Raw genomic sequence first — 12062 nt, 5'->3', positions numbered from 1 at the left:
CTGTACGGGTGGGGCTGGGAGGTGACCCTCTGGACCAGAAGGCTGGCCTCTGAGAGCTCTGGGCACATCAACAGCACTTGATCGGATGGGCTCTCTGTGGGCACCAGCCACTGAAGACTTCCATCCTTGTCTGCAATCCCCATGCAGCCTGACAACAGTAGGGCTTCATCTCATTCTGCAAATGGTGCAGCGTGAGGTTAGTGGACTTGATTCAGAACCTAAAGTTTGCAAGGTGGGGAGAAGCAAGTAGCAATTCAGTCCTTGGGCTGGTTCCCAAGGCAGAGGTGGTCTCTGAAGCTCCCAGTGAGCCACCGTGAACTACATGTGCTGTGATGGGAGGTGGGAAGGGGGACAACTTGACTGAGTTTGGGGCTCTAGGTGGGAGAAAAGGTAGGAGGATCCAGGGTGGTAGCACTCCTGGCAGAAGGGAAATCCTCTTGAGGGAAAAACCAGCTCTGCTTAGGCCTCCAGTTTGTCCACAGGTGGTTGTTCAGTTGTTAAGTTGTGTCTCACTCTGTGACCCCATGGACCGCAGCACACCAGGCTTCCTTGTCCTTTACTGTCTCCCAGAATATGCTCAAATTCATGCCCATTGAATCAGTAATGCTGTCCAACAATCTCACCCTCTGCCACCCTCTTCTCTGGTCCTCAATCTTTCCCAGCATCAGGGTCTTTTCCAAAGAGTCGGCTCTTTGCATCAGGTGGCCAAAGTATTGGAGCTTCAGCTTTAGAATCAGTCCGTCCAATGAGTATCCAGGGTTGGTTTCCTTTAGGATTGACTGTTTCCTTTACTTTTCCTTGACTTTTTTCCTTTAGGATCAAGTCCCTTGATCTTGCAGTCCAAGGGACTTTCAAGAGTCTTCTCTAGCACCACAATTCGAAAGCATCAGTTCTTCAGTGCTCAGCCTTCTTTGTGGTCCAACTCTCACATCTAGGTATGACAACTGGAAAAACCACAGCTTTGACTATACAGACCTTTGTTGGCAAAGTGAACAAAGCAGAGACATCACTTTGCCAACAAAGTGATGGTTGGTCATAACTTTCCTTCCAAGGAGCAAGGATCTTTTAATTTCATGGCTGCACTCACCATCTGCAGTGACTTTGGAGCCCCAATAAATAAAGTCTGTCACTGCTTCCACTTTTTCCCCTTCAATTTACCATGAAGTGAAGGGACTAGATGCCATGATCTTAGTTTTTTGAATGTTGAGTTTAAAGCCAGTTTTTTCATTCTCTTTCACCCTCATAAAGAGGCTCTTTAGTTCCTCTTCACTTTCTTCCATTAGTGAAGTTCACTCGCTCAGTTGTGTCCGACTGTGACCCCATGAACTGCAGCACGCCAGGCCTCCCTGTCCATCACCAACTCCCGGAGTTTACTCAAACTCATGTCCATTGAGTCGGTGATGCCATCCAACCATCTCATCCTCTGTCGTTGCCTTCTCCTCCTGCCCTCAATCTTTCCCAGCATCAGGGTCTTTTCCAATGAGTCAGCTCTTCACATCAGGGGGCTAAAATATTGGAGTTTCAGCTTCAACATCAGTCCTTCCAAAGGACACCCAGGACTGATCTGCTTTAAGATGGACTGGTTGGATCTCCTTGCAGTTCAAGGGACTCTCAAAAGTCTTCTCCAACACCACAGTTCAAAAGCATCAATTCTTCGGCGCTCAGCTTTCTTCACAGTCCAACTGTCACATCCATCCATGACTACTGGAAAAGCCATAGCCTTGACTAGACAGACCTTTGTGGACAAAGTAATGTCTCTGATTTTTAATATGCTGTCTAGGTTGGTCATAACTTTCCTTCCAAGGAGTAAGTCACCATCTGCAGTGATTTTAGAGCCCCCCAAAATAAAGTCAGCCACTATTTCCACTGTTTCCCCATCTATTTGCCATGAAGTGATGGGACCGGATACCACGATCTTAGTTTTCTGAATGTTGAGCTTTAAGCCAACTTTATCACTGTCCTCTTTTACTTTCATCAAGAGTTTCTTTAGTTCTTCTTTACTTTCTGTCATAAGGGTGGTGTCATCTGCATATCTGAGGTTCGCCATTAGTGAAAGTTGGACACTAAAGAAGGCTGAGCACCGAAGAATTGATGCCTTCAGGTTGTGGAGCTGGGAAGACTTCAGAGTTCCTTGGTCTTCGAGGAGATCAAGCCAGTCAATCCTAAAGGAAATCAACCCTGAATACTCATTGAAAGGACTGATGCTGAAGCTGAAACTCCAATACATTGGCCACCTGATGTGAAGAGCTGACTCTCTGGAAAAGACCCTGATGCTGGGAAAAATTGAGGGCAGAAGGAGAAGGGGGCAACAGAAGATGAGATGGTTGGTTAGTACCACCAACTGAATGGACACACGTTTTAAGAAACTCCAGGAGATAGTGAAGGACAGGGAAGCCTGGCATGCTGCAGTCTATAGGGTCATGAAGAGTTGGGCACGACTAAGCAACTGAACAACAACAACGGGAAAAAAACATAAACCCTTGTAAACATTAAAAAATAAAAGAACATAAACCCTTGTGGCTCAGCTGGTAAAGAATCCACCTGCAACGTGAGAGACCTGGGTTCGATCCCTGGGTTGGGAAGATCGCCTGGAAAAGGGAAAGGCTACCCACTCCAGTATTCTGGCCTAGAGAATCCCATGGACTGTATAGTCCATGGAGTTGCAAAGAGTCAGACATGACTGAGAGACTTTCACTTGTAGGAAAAAACAGACTGTCAGCCAGTCTGCATCTGCATAGGTCCAAATGTAACATCCCTTTTTCATGTATATATTTAATATTCATTTTACAGACATCAACTATTTCACGAAAAGTTCCAATTTGATACCCTACATAAGTGTTCCATTTTTCCATGTGGTTGTGTTTTCAATTATTTGTTAATTTAATTTTTGGTTGCACTGGGTCTTCTTGCTGCCAGAGCAGGTGGTTACTCTCTAGTTGTGGTGCACAAGTTTCACATTGTGGTGTTTTCTCTTGCTGTGGAGCACAGGCTGTCAGTGCATGGGCTTCAGTAGTTGCAGTACATGAGCTCAGGAGTTGTGGCTCAGTAGTTTTGTCACATGGGCCTAGTTACTCTGCTGCCCATGGGATCTTCCCGGACCAGGCATCGAACCTGTGTCGCCTGCATTGGCAGGTGGATTCCTATCCACCATACCACCAAGGAAGTCTCATGTTCAGTCTCAGAAAACTTGGAACAAAATGAGGTGAAAGTCAGCTTTTGGTTTTTCTATGTGGAGAGTCCTAATAGCAGAGAATAGGTTGTTTCCTTCTTTACAAGTATTCTACTTTTCATTTCATTTGTCTAATTGTTTTGGTACCACTTCTAGCTTCTGGAACTGAAAGAATACCTGAAAGAATGTATACCTAAATTTGGAAACAAGGTTTTAGAAAGCTTCCCAGTTATAAGAACAACATGTATAAAAATCAGTTGTATTTACATACATACACCAGCAACAAAAAATTAGAAATTATAATTTAAGACACCATTTACAAAAGTTACAAGGTAACTAGGAATCTCACAAAAGATGTGAAAGATCTATATAGGGAAAATCATTACATTTTATGGAAAGGTATTAAAGAAGACCCAAGTAAATGGAGAGTGATCCCATGCTCATGAATAGGAATACTTGATATAGTAAATATGTCAGTTCTCCAGAATTGATCTACAGATTAAATGTGATTCCAATCACAAGATAATCGAGGTTCAGACAGACAGTTGCACACCCATGTTCATAACAGCATTACTCACAACAGCAAAAAGGAAACTCAAGGGTCCATCAACAGATGAATGGGTAAATAAACTGGGGTCATACAAATATTATTCTCCATAAAAAGAAAAGAAATTCTGACATTGTGGCTGCATTGTGAATGAACCTTGAAAACATTACACTAAGCGAAATATGCCAAACACAAAAGACCACATGTAGTATGATTCCATTCATATGAGATCCCTAGAGTAGTCAAATTCATAGAGACAAAAAGTAGAATGGGTGACAGGGACTGGGGGAGGAGGGAATAGAGAGAGATAGTGTTTAGTGGAGACAGTTTTAGTTTGGGGTGGATGAGAATGTTCTGGCAACGGATGGAGGTGATGGTTGTAGAACAATGTGAATGTGCTTCATGCCCCAGAACTGGACAGTTAAAAATGGTTGCAAAATGGGAGGTGAGCAGCTCTCATTCCTGGAACTCTTGTAATCCAGTCATTCGTGTGCCTCCTTCATGTGGATTCAGTACGGCTGTGGTGCTGTTATCCCTCTGAGAGGAACTCTAACTCGGTGTAAAGCCCCAAAGGTCTGTTACTTATTTTTATTTTATATTGTACTATATTTTATTTACAGTGTTGTGTTTGTTTCAGGTGTATAGCAAAGTGATACAGTCATATATATATATATATATATATATATAATTTCGTGAAATTTTAACTGTTAATGTTTTGGGCATTGTGCTTTGTACCATATATTAAATAAAATTTTTTAAAAAATGGTTGCAATGGTAAAGTTTTTTTTTTTGGTAAACTTTTATATCACGAATATTTTACCACAATAAATCTTTTAAATAAAAAATGGCTAAAATGGTAGACTTTGTTATGTACATTTTACCACAACTTTAAATAATCTAGCCAATATAATGAATTGATTCTAAAATCGATATGGACACACAATAGCCCAAGAACAGCCTCTTGAAAAAGGACAAGGTGGGAGGATTTGCCTTTTTGGGTATCAGAGTTTATTGTGAAGTTATAATAATTAAGACAGGGTGGTACTCAGGAAACAAATTTATTAGTGGAATGGAACAGGGAGCCAAAAGCTGACCCACAGCTGTAAGGACACTTAATATAGAGCAAAATTGGTATTTCAAGACAGTGGGTAGAGGACATTCATCTCAAACAGTACTGGGACAATTGCAGCTCTCTTAAAGACACTTGATCCTAGCCTCACAACATACATGAAGAAAGTGAAAGGGTTAGTCACTCCATCGTGTCCAACTGTTTGTGACCCCATGGACTGTAGCCTGCCAGGCTCCTGTGTCCATGGAATTCTCCAGGTGAGAATACTGGAGTGGGTTGCCATGCCCTTCTCCAGGGAATCTTCCCAACCCAAGGATTGAACCTGCATCTCTTATGTCTCCTGCATTGGCATGTGGGTTCTTTACCACTCACACCACCTGGGAAACCCCACAACGTACATGAATGCATGGAAAACAAAGACAACTTCTAGAAGATAATGTAGGCAAATATTTCCATAATCTAGGGGAAGGGAAAGGCTTCTTAAACAGGATATTAAAAACATGAGGGATTCCCTGGTGGCTCAGTGGTAAAGAATCTGCCTGCAATGCAAAAGACGCAGGAGATGCAGGTTTCATCCCTGGGTTGGGAAGATCCCCTAGAGGAGCAAACGGCAACCCAGTCCAGTATTCTCACCGGAAATATGCCATGGACAGAGGAGCCTCACAGGCTACAGTCCATGGGGTCACAAAGAGTCAGACATGACTGAGCGACTGAGCACGCATACAAAAAACATGAACCATCAAGAAAATGATACAATTTACTACAGTAAAATTAAGACATTCTGTTCACCAGAAGACATCATGAAGAAAGTGCAAAGGGGGGCTTCCTTGATGGCTCAGTGGTAAAGAATCTGCCTGCAATGCAGGAGACTTGGGTTTGATCCCTGGGTTGGGAAGAGCTTCTGGAGAAGGGAAAGGCTACCCACTCTAGTATCCTGGTCTGGAGAATCTCATGAATAAATCACTATTTACCCACTCCAGTATTCTGGCCTGGAGAATTCCATGGACTGTATAATCCATGGGGTTGCAAAGAGTCGGACAGGACTGAGTCCCTTTCACTTCACTTCATCGACTATTTATCCATGGAGACTCCCATGGATAAATCACTAAGATAAAGATAAGCATTCCATAGAAAAACGGGAAGATTGATGTGAGCAGGCATTTCATTGAAGAGGAAGCACAATGGCAAAGCTGAAAACATATATACTGTAAGAATTTCCTGTAATTGCATTAACAAAGCACAATAAACTGAAGTGTTAGCAGCTCAGTCGTGTCCAACTCTTTGCAACCCCATGGACTATAGACTGCCAGGCTCCTCTGTCCATGGAATTCTCTAGGCCAGAATACTGGAGTGGGTTGCCATTTCCTTCTGCAGGGGATCTTCCCAACCCAGGGATTGAACCCGGGTCTCCCACACTGCAGGCAGATTCTTTACTGTTTGAGCCATCACAGAAGCCTGGACATGAATTTGGGGGGACACCATTCAACCCAGTATATGCTAAGTTGCTTCAGTCACGTCAGACTCTTTGCAACCCTATGGGTTGTAACATGCCAGGCTTCGTCTGTTCATGGGATTCTCCAGGCAAGAAAACTGGAGTGGGTTGCCATTTCCTTTTCCAGGGGATCTTCCCAGCCCAGGGATTGAACTTGTGTCTCTTACGTCTCCTGCATTGGCAGGTGGGTTCTTTACCACTAGCACCACCTGGGAAGCCCGTTCAACCCAGTGTATATACTCTATGACCTGAGATACACACACACACACGCCCCTATGGAAATACACACACATGTGCACCATTAGGCAAATATATGTTTGCAGAACCACTAGCTGTGCTAGCTAAAGTGGGAAAATACTCAAATATCCCTCAACAGAAGGGTTCAATGACTGGCAGAATATCTGTCCAGAAGAACAGCAGTCATGTGACTTTTATGCAATGACTCACATTAACAATTTTGAGCACAGAATCTAGACACAAATATAATACTGAATAATTCCACTTAAACAAAATTCCAATGCAGACAAAACAAAACCATTGTTTTGAGAGATGCCTACTAATCTGGTTCACTGGTCAGGATGTTTGTCCAAACTCATATATTGAAATCTAATGCTCTAATGGTATTTATTAGGAGGTGGGGCCTAGGAAAGGTGCTCAGGTCATGAGCTCACGAGAGTGAAGTCCTCAAGATGGGATGAGTGTCATCAAAGAGATTCCAGTTTCTTCAATCCTCCTACCCAGTGAGGATACGAAGAGAAGTCTGCAACCTGGGAAGAAGATTCTCCCCCATGCTGATGGTAACTTGATCTCTGACAGCAAGCCTAGTCGAGCAATAAACTGCTGTTTCTAAGTGACACTTTGTCCCAGCACCCCAAATGGACTGATACAATTGGTAAAGTTATGAAAAGCCAAGAGATAACCCCAAAAATCAAGTGCATGCTCACTGGTGGAAGGGAGAAGGAAGTGATGGGAGGGGGATGAGGATGTAGACATTTGAATTCTCGACTTGGGTGATGCCAAGGCAAAGTTTGCTTTGCTAAGTCATTGCGCAGGACGTTTGGGTTTTGCAACTTTTCTTTTTCTGTCACACAAGGAGTGTGTGGGGGAAGGCAAGCCTGGGAGGGCTGTGTGACGCCTGGGTGAGTGGGCTCAGGGTGTGGACTCCACTTTGGGGAGCACGTCAGGTGACATGGGCTGCAGGGGTGAGGCGGTGGCCCCCTTCACCTGTCTCACAGCAAGCACAGCATGGAGCTCAGGGTTTTGCAAGCAACGTTCCATTGCTGAGTCACTTGTGGTGAGGGTGCTGAAAGATTCCCACAAGTGGCCTGTAGGTCTCCTGATACCCAGACCCTGCCACTTGCAGTGTGTCTCCTGGCCAGCAATGGGCAAGGAGGGGTGCTCTAAAGGGAAGGAGACAGAATCATTGTGAACGAGAGAGCTGTCAACCATGGCCCCGGAGACATCTTGTGTCTGGAGGTCATTAAGAGCCTCCCGGCAAACCAAGGGACAGTAAGGAGCACCAGCATCTGCCAAGGGAAGAGGAAAACCAGGCATTGGTTTTACTCCATGAGGATGCTCCAATGCTCCCCGTGTCCCCTGTGTGGGTCTACGAGCAGGATGATGCCATTTTGTCAACCTCAAGTATCAGCAGACTGAGCACAAGACTGTTTAGGGGGGCATCCTGAAGTGGTCAACCTCTAAGAGAAAAAGGAATGATAAACAGCAAATTTAGACTAGCAATTACTTCTGGGGGCGGGGAGGGGCAGGAGAAAGGGATTCAGGGAGAATGATTCTTGCCCAGGACCTGGCAGCACTGTGTGAAGTCTGGGGCAGCTGATGGGGGCTCCTTTTATTGTCTATTTCACATGCAATAATGTGATGTGTGTAACGTAAAGGTGATGCGTGTCTACGCAGCATAGACAATCCACACAGCACAGATATTACACTGATTTGGGGATGTGTCCAATATTGTATTAAAAGAAGACACAGGGATGGTGAGGGCCCAGGTGGGTTTTCATGAATAAATGCTTTCACCCCCAAAACGAAGCCGCAGACAGAAGGTACTCATGGGTGCTGTCAATATTTATTGAAGGACTCAGCTTAGATGTCACCTTGCATTTGAAGCAGACTCAGGTGGGCGCCCCTCTGTGCACCTCCCTCCCAGCCCTGTGTGTCTCCTTTTGAACATCCATTACCCTGGGCTGGGACCCCTGATGTCGCATCTCCTGCAGATCAGATTGGGAACTTGAGGGGCAGAGTCTGAGTCTGACTCAGTGCCCGGCCCGTAGCCATGCTTCCAGAGGATTACCACTCCAGGGACCTGTGGGAACTGAGCAAAGAAGAAAAGCATCTGTGGACCTCTGTAACGACGGGGAGCAGGAGACTGCTGGCCAGCAAGGTCACACCTTTGAGAAAATCTTTCCCTTGAAACTTGGACTTCAGTGATGCTGTGATGCCCTGTTTGGGGGGTGTCCCTGTTTTTTTTTCCCTTGGGGCACCAGGCTGAGCAGGATTGACAGACCAGGAGGATGCAACTGAGCCCCCAGGCAGAGAGTGAGAGCAAGGACAGGGAAGGACTCGAGCACATGGACTCTAGTCTCTCCCTTCCCCATCCACTGGCTACCCTGGCTCCGATCTCTCACTTCAGATGTTCCCAGGGCCCCTGCCACCACGCCACCTGCTCGAACATCAACCCCACATCAATGCTGCAGCGATCTCTGCAGTCTCTCTGGCTTTTCCCTCTGTCTCTCCATCACCTGGTCCAGCCCCATCACCTTCCTCCCAGACAAGGGCAGCAGCCTCTTGCTGGTCTCTGCTGCCACTCTCCCCACCTCATCCGTTCTGCTGCCACAGCCAGATCAGCCCTTTTAAACACAACTCAGATCATAGCCCTATGCCTTCCAACCTCTCCTGGTCTTCTGGGGACACAGCGAGCTCCAGCACAAAGCTCTCCCTGCAGCTGACTCAGACGTTGCCACTGTGGGGCCCCACAAGCAACCCAAACTTAACTGTCCCCAACTTACCTCGTCTCCCAGTCCCCAACTCAGACAGATCCAAGAGCCACTTCCAGTCTCTGTCTTCCTCAACGATGGCAAGCCCACCTCCTTTCTTCAGCTCAACTGCCACTGTCGTAGTTGAAGCCACATTTGTGACAACCATGATTACAATCTCCTAAGCAGTTGATGAGTAGAGGTGATCAGTGGTCTGTTAGCTCTGTGGAGCTGGGTGGGGGGGGGTCATATAGATTGAATTCTGCCAAGGAGATGGTATTTGAGGGGCAGGGATGGCAGCAGCAGTAGCTGGACAGTGTCCTGATGTCCAGTCCCAAGTACCCACATCTTTGTAACCATAAACGGTGCTGCCAAAGCTCTCTTTGTGTGTGCTTGGCTGAGTATTTCTATTGAAAGTGAAAGTGAAGTCACTCAGTCGTGTCTGACTCTTTGTGATCCCATGGACTGTAGCCTGCCAGGCTCCTCTGTCCATGGGATTTTCCAGGCAAGAACCCTGGAGTGGGGTGCCATTTCCTTCTCCAGGGGATCTTCCTGACCCAGGTATCGAACCCAGGTCTCCCGCACTGCAGGCTGACCACCAGGGAAGCCCATTTCTATTGAATGGATCCCTAAGAGGGAAACCGCTTAGTTAAAGGTCATACAGGTTTCAGTTTGTTAGGTGCTGCCAAATTATCCTCTAAAAACAGTTTGATCAGTTGATATTTTCACCACCGTGTAGGTGAGACTATTTCCCAACATCCTTGCTGGCAACGGGCATGATCAAACTTTCATCTCCCCATATTTTTTATTATGAAAAATTGCAAACATATAGTGTTTTAGTCTCCCAGGGCTGCTATAAGAGATTACCACAAAGGGGCAGGCTTCAACCAACAGAAATTTATTCTCTCCCAGTTCTGGAGGCTAGAAGTCCAAAGTCAAGGTGTCAACAGGGCTGTGTTCCCTCTGAAAGCTCTAGGGAAGAATCTCTCTTTGTCTCTTTCAGTTTCTGGTGGTTCCATGAGCTCCTCAATTTGTGGCTGCAAAACCCTGTCTCTACCATCGATTGGCCTTCCCTGTGTGCCTGTGTCTAAACTTTTTTCTTCTTAGGAGGATACTAGTCATTGGATTTAGGGCCTGCCCTACTCCAGCATGACCTTATTTGGATCACATCTGCAAAGATCTAATTTCCAAATGAAGTAACATTTATAAGTTCTGGATAGACATGAATTTTGGGGGATACTCTTCAACCCAGTACATGTATCAATGTTAAAAAAAAAACAGCACCCATTTACTCACCTACTAGATTCCAATGGTCGCCAATATGAGAAATAAAAAATGTCACAGACAGGGACTTCCTCAGTGGTCCAGTGGTTAAAACTCCATGCTTCCTATGCAGGGAACTTGGGTCTGATCCCTGGTTGGGGAACTAATATGGCACCTGCTGCATGATATGGCAAAAAAAAAAAAAAGAGGCATATAGCTAAAAAAACATGACATTTTGATTCCACTTTTTTGACTTAATATGAATAGATTGTTAGATTTCTTCTTTTTTTGATTTCTAGATTCTAATTAAAAAAATAGATGTGCAACAAACAACAAAGGTTCACTGTATACCATAGGTAACTACAGTCAATAATTTGTCAATATCTCTAATGGAATACCTATAATGGAAAATTATCTGAAATATCTATAATGGAAAATAACCTAACAATAATAGATGTGTCTATTATAAAAATTACATATGTGTATAAGAACCACTCAGCTGTGCACCTGAAACATTGTAAGTGTTTTGTATGTGCTTTTGTAAGCACACACAAAATATATATATATATCTCAAGAAAAAAAAAAAAAGAGGCACAGACAAAGATGACAATCTCCCAATTCATTTGAGGTGGTATCTCACATCTTGTGGCTCTAGCTGTCTCTTTCCTCTCCTGAAGGCAAACTTCGAGAAAGGAACAATCAACGCTGTGTCTCCACTTCCTCACAATGACATCGCTCTTACCAAACTGGTGTTGCGAAGTACAAGAAAGTTTTCTGTCCTCATCTTACCTGCTTCCTGTCAGCAGTCGAGACTGACGTTGTTAATCATGGCGTCCTTGAAACTTCCCAGGGTTTTCCCCCTCCTCCTTGATGCTCCTCTCCGATCTCTCTTCTGGATCCTCCTCCTTGCCCTAGTGAGTGCTGGTGTTTCTCTGGACGCTCTCCTGGGTGTCCTCTTCTCTCCTTACCTGTATAAGGGAGGGTCCAACTGCGGGAAAAAGAAAGGACTCTTGCTATTCTAAGCATTCAGTTCATTCGCTCAGTCGGTTCCGACTCTTTGCGACCCCATGTACTGCAGCACGCCAGGCCTCCCTGTCCATCACCAACTGCCGGAATTTACTCAAATTCATGTCCATCGAGTCGGTGATGCCATCCAACCATCTCATCCTCTGTCGACTCCTTCTCCTCCTGCCCCCAATCCCTCCCAGCATCAGAGTCTTTTCCAAAGGAATCAGTTCTTCGCATCAGGTGGCCAAATAACTGACTCATTGGAAAAGACCCTGATGCTGAAGTTTTAAAACAGGGAGACGGTAAGCCGTGAGTGCGGGGACTAGCGGAGCCCACCCCGCTCAGTACCTTCTGCTGGGTCTCAGGCGCCAGCATCCGCAGATTGGCAGGCGGGCTGTGGGAACCGGAGGCGCGCTGCCCCGCCCCCTTAACTATTTGGAGCGTGCGCGCCTGAAGACACGTACAGCCAACCAGCGAAAAGGAGCGGCTGTGAGTGACAGCCACATCGTTCAATCACCTGAGAG

The 12062-nt window shown here is 45.5% G+C and overlaps 1 long non-coding RNA gene across 1 annotated transcript; it reads right to left on the bottom strand.

The window, feature by feature from the left end:
- Positions 1-8341: 8341 nt before the first annotated feature.
- Positions 8342-11962, bottom strand: LOC129564383 (uncharacterized). Its single transcript, XR_008687487.2, has 5 exons — positions 11887-11962; positions 11320-11518; positions 10564-10708; positions 9301-9448; positions 8342-8606 (listed from the first exon to the last, which is right to left on the bottom strand). It is a non-coding gene; the product is annotated as an uncharacterized LOC129564383 (long non-coding RNA).
- Between the last annotated feature and the right edge of the window lie 100 nt (positions 11963-12062).

Source organism: Moschus berezovskii, chromosome X (genome assembly GCF_049115385.1).
Source record: "Moschus berezovskii isolate FMDL1 chromosome X, NW_MosBer_1.0, whole genome shotgun sequence".
NCBI classification, from domain to species: Eukaryota; Metazoa; Chordata; class Mammalia; order Artiodactyla; family Moschidae; genus Moschus; species Moschus berezovskii.
The sequence above is the reverse complement of the archived record's forward strand: the minus strand, read 5'-3'. Positions and strand labels throughout refer to the sequence as shown.